Consider the following 6,753-nt stretch of genomic DNA (forward strand, 5'->3'; position numbering starts at 1 on the left):
ACCCCACTAGTGGGATCAAGATAATACTTTTTTTTGGGATCAAACTGATCCCAATCCTGTGTTGTCGGTTTGAACTACCCGTTTTGAGATTTGATCCAGATTAAAGCTTGGATTTGATTTCCTGATCTGATCGGATATCAAAGTGATCCTAATCCAGTTTTTTGGTTTTGAACGAACCAAAATCCAAATCTGATCTGATCAGATGGGGATTAAGAGTTTTGAACTCCTGGGCCCAGAGCATCTGGCAAGTGCAGCTCCATCTCTCTCCTTAAGCAAGGCAGATCATTCAGGTGTGAAGGTATAACTATTTTACTATTTCTTTCACTATTTGGGCACTTTTACACAATTCCTGTGAGTTTATGGAACACCTCTGTAATTATATATATTTTTTAATTCATTGTTTTGTATTTCTAATCAAGTCCTCAAAAACAGCATTTTTCTACCTCAAGATCTCGAACCGTTTTGAGGCTGGGCTCCTAAACCACTGTGTGGCCTTCGCGGCATCTGGGACATTATCATGCAGCGGTGTCTCTCTGACATCACAGATCATCACATGTTCAGATGACTCAGTTCAGTGAGGGTGAATATTGTGAGAGGAGAATTGGAAGAATGCGCCAATATGAGAATTAGAGACATAGATCATATTAATATAAGTCCACATAGCTAGGAAACAATGCTAAACACTGAAAAAGGCCATTTATAAGATAGTTCCCCTTTAATAAATTTTTTATAAGGTGAGAAAGGTTTTTGAAAAAAAGTTGAGTGCTACTTCGACATCGGGAATCTCCGATGTGTAGTGGATGTGGCTATGGAATAGGTCAATTAGAAAAGCCTGACCACTAAAGTTTTTCATATTCCTTTTGTTAATAGTGCGAGACTGTGATTTCTCTAATCGAGAGTTTCTAACACAAGGACAATGATCACTGACACCTCATTCAAAAACACCACAAGCAATAATCAGTCTTATTAGAAAACATTAAGTCAATAATGTCTTTACTACTATGCACTCAAGACTGTAGCACCCAAGTTCAACACTGTTTGACGAACATTGATACTGATAAGAGTTGTGCCCTTCCTGCTGACCTGTTGTACAGAACTTGTAAGTTGCTTTGGATAAAAACATCAGCTAAGTGACGTATATCCAACAAGCTACTGCATGTTCTACCAGTCTGTTGTGTGCTGGGAAGGATCACTTCAAAACCAAGGAGGCCGGCAGGCTCAACCAACTGACGGTGAAGGCCAGCTGTTACAGGGCAGAGACTGGGCACACTGGAGGCTGTTACAGGGCAGAGACTGGGCACACTGGAGGCTGCGGGTGAAGGCCAGCTGTTACAGGGCAGAGACTGGGCACACTGGAGGCTGCGGGTGGCAGAGACTGGGCACACTGGAGGCTGCGGGTGAAGGCCAGCTGTTACAGGGCAGAGACTGGGCACACTGGAGGCTGCGGGTGGCAGAGACTGGGCACACTGGAGGCTGCGGGTGAAGGCCAGCTGTTACAGGGCAGAGACTGGGCACACTGGAGGCTGCGGGTGGCCAGCTGTTACAGGGCAGAGACTGGGCACACTGGAGGCTGCGGGTGAAGGCCAGCTGTTACAGGGCAGAGACTGGGCACACTGGAGGCTGCGGGTGGGGCCAGCTGTTACAGGGCAGAGACTGGGCACACTGGAGGCTGCGGGTGGCAGAGACTGGGCACACTGGAGGCTGCGGGTGGCAGAGACTGGGCACACTGGAGGCTGCAGGTGGCCAGCTGTTACAGGGCAGAGACTGGGCACACTGGAGGCTGCGGGTGGCAGAGACTGGGCACACTGGAGGCTGCGGGTGGCAGAGGAAAGCATGATGTCCAAACTCGTCTCCATCACAAACAATGCCTCCAACCCCTTGGATGAGGAGCTGGTACAGCTGAGGAGCACATTCACCCATGCAGACCCGGCGCCATGGGCGGGCATTAGGGGGCCGGGCCCGCCCACTGAGTCAGCTGTGCCCACCCTGGTAAAAAAATAAATAAATAATTAAAAAAAAAGAATTTGTCAATCAAAGTTGACTATCCAAATCCTTAGTTGGGGACAGCCCTAGTGGGCACTGATGTCAACAACAACACTACTGAAGCTAGCACGGCACTCTGTGATCATTCGTTTTCTACCCTCAAGAACGTCTTTACAGAACATCGCCTTAGTATGCTTCATCGACGCAAGGCCAATTTAATTCAGTTGGCATTTGAGAAGGACTTAACAAAAAGGTTCAGGAATGAGTGGAGGGGCAGTGTTTTAAGAAGATTTCACTCTGTCCCCAAACGCCGCTTGCCGCTCTGCTAATGATGGTGAGTAGCCTGTGGAGGAATTTTGTTTGCTTTTTTATGCACCTCATTTTTGTCAGTTCAGTTCAGTTTGTCAGTTAATTCAGAAGTGTTGAATAAATGGAGACTTTTCAAAGATATAGAATAGAATAGAAATGTATTATCCTGAGGGAAATTTTACTGCAAATCACTCAACATTAACACTTTGACTGCCATGAAACGTCTTTTGACGTCATTGCGGGCCATGCTCAAGTTGCCGGAGGACGCTGTACAGCGTCCTTATATCAATATTTCAAAAATCTGCGATCTGATTCATATGTCCCCTCCGCTGGCCTGAGATCCACCAGCAGGACCCACTGAGCTCTCTGGCGGTTCAGGAGCGCCATCTGGTGGCCGATCGGCGCAATCGCCAAACAGGATGTGCCATAGAGGTTGTGCTAGACGTCCGTAGTACTTCCGGGCGCTCGCTATAGGTCATGGGACTCTGGCTCGTCACGCTACACAGTGATCGATTGGCAATAACTCGATAAACAACATGATTTGGACGTATATACCATTATACAAGCTGGAGATGGACCGGGTAAAAATATATCCCATAATGATAAGATTTCTACTCTACGATGATCGCCCAACGGCGCGCGGAGACTGGGGTGAGTTTCAGCGTGTAACGTTACCGTCTTCGATACTAACTGCTATTATCAACATTTGACCCACATTAGATGATTGGTATAACGCTGCCCATGGAATTATAAACGCCCCCTCGCCCATCCGGTCAACATCAGATGACGTGTAGTAACTTCTAGAAGTACGTCTAGTTGGAATTTTTTATATCGCGCTGATTGCCATCAAACTGTATTTCATCATCAATATAATGCATTTGGGGCTATATATCACGTTCTGGAGAAAGCTGCAGAAAGAGATGAAAACATACTTATACATTAGACCAGTGATTCCCAACCTGGGGTCCGCCAGGGGGCGCAGGGGGTCCGCCAGACCACAGATGATTTGAGGTCTTTTTTTTTTTTTTTTTTTTTTCATATAAATATTTAATTAGCATATTTGTATCATCAGAAGCATGAATAGTCTCTCCACTACAATAAAAAAAATAAAGATAAATAAATAAACATCTAGACATGATTTTTGAACGTTAACAGTAGGCTACCGGGTAGCCGCTAAAACGCGAATCAGTTGACTGTATCACTTTCTGTAGCTAGCCTAGCACGCTAGTTAACTTTCTCGGCTCGTCTGCAGTCAGCCGCCAGAGGCGAAAATGTGTGACAAACGAAAAGGAGATGACGGCAGCTCATCTGCAAAAAAAGTTAGGACCTACAGCAATCGCGAAAATTACATCACCATGGGCTTCACTGAGGGACCAGACAAACTAAAAAAAGTGTGTGATTTGTGGAGAAAAGTTGGCAAACTCGAGCCTGAAGCCCAGCAAGCTGAAGAGACATCAGGCGTCTAAGCACCCAGAAACCGTTGGGAAGGATCCAGACTTTTTTCGGAGGAAAGAACAGTCTCTCAAGGCGAACAAGCCTGTTGATGTTAGAGTAGCGTGGAGCAGGGGTGGCAGTGATTTACAGAAGGCTACCGAAGCCTCCTTTGAGTGTTCGCTTTTAATTGCAAAAGCAAAGAAACCGCACAATATTGGCGAGCAGCTCATCAAACCAGCCTGCATCAAAATGGTTTAGAAACTGTGCGGCCCACAGGTGGCGGATAAACTAAAATCAGTACCACTCTCGAACAATGTAGTGAAAGACCGAATTGATAAGATGTCAAGTGATTGCGAGCAGCAGCTGTCAGAAAAGCTTAGAAAGGGTCCATTTGCCATACAACTTGATGAAACTACAACTGTCGCAGACGAGGCTGTGCTCATCGTTTATGTGCAATATATCGAAAATGAGGATCTGAAGCAGGACATTCTCATGTCAGTCAACCTTACTACCACCACTCGAGGTGAGGATATTTTTACTGCAGTGGATTCTTACTTCATTCAACATAAATGCAAACCGTTCACCATTAGGGCCTGATTTGAGGGGATGAATACAGGATTTGAATATTGGCCAAAATTTTGAAATACATATGGTGCAAGATTAGATTTGTTGATTGAAGGCACAAGTCAAAGAAGCATAGTGGGTCTAATTATGATGCATATGCCTGTGTATAAGCAGTTTGTTATTAAAATGACAAAAAAAAGGTATTAAACCCAGCTAGGACAGATTCTCTCTGCTACTGATTGGAATTTCCTGTCTCATATTTAGTTTAATTTGTTGCATTGATTTGTTCCATAAATGCAAACCGTTCACCATTAGGGCCTGATTTGAGAGGATGAATACAGGATTTGAATATTGGCCAAACATTTTGAAATGCATATGGTGCAAGATGAGATTTGTTGATTGAAGGCACAAGTTAAAGAAGCATAGTGGGTCTAATTGTGATGCATATGCCTGTGTATAAGCAGTTTGTTATTAAAATGAAAAAAAAAAGAAGTATTTTATGGTATCTTATTAGGAGGGGGTCCGCGAATTTCATCAGAGATGTTTGGGGGTCCCTGGGGGGAAAAAGGTTGGGAACCACTGCATTAGACCATACTTTACTATGAATATGTGAATGAAAAAGTTTAACGTTGCTACACAATGAACAATACATATAGGACTTTGAATGGGCCCTAATAATGGCAATGTAGCAATAGAATTTAAAAAGTTATAGCCCTGCAAAGAAGGGGACTTTCTCCATAGACAAATAGAGCCGGCAACCTATGGTATATCATGAATTTAACCCAAGGCAACCAAAGTGTTAAACATTTAGACAGAACAAGTCACGAATAAGAATAACAAAACAAATGGCCTAAGAATAGAATAAAATTAAATAGAATAAAAGATACAGTAAATAAATACAGTAAAAATATACTGAAGTCTACAGTAGGTGTAATATTGCCCAGTGCTGTTTAAAAAGTAAGAGTCCAGGAAGATGGTAACTGTCACTCTGTGCTCAGTGATGCAGTGATGCACAGTGATGCATTGTATAGTCTGATGGCTGTCGGAATGAAGGACTTCCTGTGCCGTTCAGTGCTGCATTTAGGTAGTGTGAGCCTATAACATGCTCCTGCTGTCAGCCAAGTCTGTGTATAGTGGGTGGGAGGGGTTTTCCCTGATGGCCTGGAGCTTAGCAAGGTTCCTCCTCTCCGCCACCCTCGCTAGAGTCCAGCTCCACCCCAACCACGCTACTGGCCTTCTTGACCATCTTATCCAGCCTGTCTGTGTCCCCTGCTCTCAGTCCGCTGCCCCAGCAGGTCTGTTATATATATCCGTTCAGTCTGTTTTTGTATAAGTGAATGTTCTTAAGAGAGAGAGAAATTAGATTTTTCAATTGCCTCTCTGCTGTTTAGTTCAGCACCGTGGGCAGCGCCAACCAAGCCACAGCGCTGCTGTCCCAGCTGAAACGTATAAAAGGGAACCTGTGTTGAAAAACCATTGTGCCCCCCCGAGAACATTTTATGCCCACCCACTAATTTGTTTCTGCAGCCTGGTCTGAAGTAGGGCATATCGGTATCTGTACATGAGTTATTTACAGAGCATGGTAGGACATGCTAAGCATGCAATTGGTCCACTGATGGATACATCTTGATATTTGTCTAGTCTAGTAGTGTGTATGATGAATTGAAAATGGGGGACCCTGATGTAAACAAGACAAGTCTTTCTCTGGTCTGCATCCCCTTAACAATTGTATGTATTGAGCTGTACTGTACTGTACCCATTCTGCAATCTGTTAATAAACTTTTCAATCAATCAATCAATCAATCAATCAATCAATCAATCCTCTTTCAGTGCCTCTGTGCCTGTTTTCGTAGGCAGTTCGCCTCTGGTATGCGTGCCATTAGCGTTAGCCACGCTTCTAGGCCTCTTTTCTTTTGGAAAGAATGATAAAAAAAATAAAAAATTTAAAAACTTATAAATATTGGGTCTCATTCCCGAACGAATTTACGACCAAAAGTTTCGTCTTAGCCAGATTTCGGCCCATTTAAGACATATTAGGGCTGGGAGCGCGAGTCCCCAAATTTTCCTGAGATCAGATTGGATCGTGGCTGAGAGCAGATTTAAGAGTGCTGAGGAGCAGTCTTATGATTGATTGAGTAATTGAAAATTGTATTAACTTGACAGACTGTGTTCTCATAGTGATTCCTTCATGTCAACGCTACAGGCCTCCTTGGAATTAATTACTTAATCATAATTAAAATAAATATGACTATTTGTACGATAAGAAATTACGCATTTGATGTCGGAAAAATAAATAATATGGATTCATCTGATCACAGGGCAGCTGCTTAACCATATCTGAACCAGCTATTTTGGATAAATGTATAATTACTTTAATTACTCAGATATTCAAACACAATTATGCAATTATTGTGAAATGATTGAAAATAATAATTATTTAATGCCTTCTGTGGAATTTGCATT

The sequence above is a fragment of the Notolepis coatsorum genome, assembly GCF_963971535.1.
Source record: "Notolepis coatsorum genome assembly, chromosome: 16".
In the NCBI taxonomy this organism is placed as follows: Eukaryota; Metazoa; Chordata; class Actinopteri; order Aulopiformes; family Paralepididae; genus Notolepis; species Notolepis coatsorum.